This window comes from Halyomorpha halys, unplaced genomic scaffold (genome assembly GCF_000696795.3).
Source record: "Halyomorpha halys isolate HHAL.00 unplaced genomic scaffold, Hhal_1.1 Scaffold404.1, whole genome shotgun sequence".
NCBI classification, from domain to species: Eukaryota; Metazoa; Arthropoda; class Insecta; order Hemiptera; family Pentatomidae; genus Halyomorpha; species Halyomorpha halys.
Window position 1 is genome coordinate 400,857 of NW_027114257.1, and position 870 is coordinate 401,726.

An 870-nucleotide genomic window follows, 5' to 3' on the forward strand; every position below is an offset into this window, starting at 1 on the left:
ACTGTTACTGATATATATATTTTTGAGGATAGTGCCCTCATTATCCAATTAGCTCCTTGATTAAATCTTATTATTCCTGAGCAGCGGTGCATAATTAATGACGGAATATGCAAGCAGCTGTTGGCCAAGATGAGCCATCTTCCAACTCCCAAACATTGCTGCAACAACGGAATACACAATGACCACAAAATAGCCATTTGCGGACGTGTTAGTGTTTGAAATTTATGTTCAGGTATGAATAAATCCATAGTTAACAAATAACTTCTTCTTTTTTATTGATTTGTCCAATAGTATCTTTAACGAGCTGTTGTAATATTCGCTTAGAATAATATGAACATAGGACGACAACTTGATCTGTTGAACAATCTATATGTTACATCGATGTTCATCTCGTAAGTTCGAGGTAGTTAAGTAGATGTGCTTTGAGCTGCCAAACTTGGAGTGGGTTAGAGTTCTAGCCGTTCTCGAACTTACGAGATAAGGTCAGCGCTGTACTGATTCTGTTCATCGTTAATCAGAATTATCTGATAAGTTGGAGTGTCTCAACTGATTGCTGTATCATGTGTCGTGCTATGTTCTGAATTAGTAACCAGACAATAATTTAATCAAGTGATAAACTAATATTGCTGAAAGATATAACAAATATTGATCAACAGATATTTCTATTATATAATGTCTGTATGTTGTTTTTCTCCCTCTATCTACTCTATTTAATTTAACATAAACGTTGTAAAAGAGACATTTAGTGTTGATAGTTCATTCAATTGGTATAAAATGAGATTTTTCCTTAAGTCAGTGACAACAGTAATGGTGGAGCAGCAGATGCTTGTAATAGACTTGAATATTACATCGAAAAGTTGAGTTTTTTTT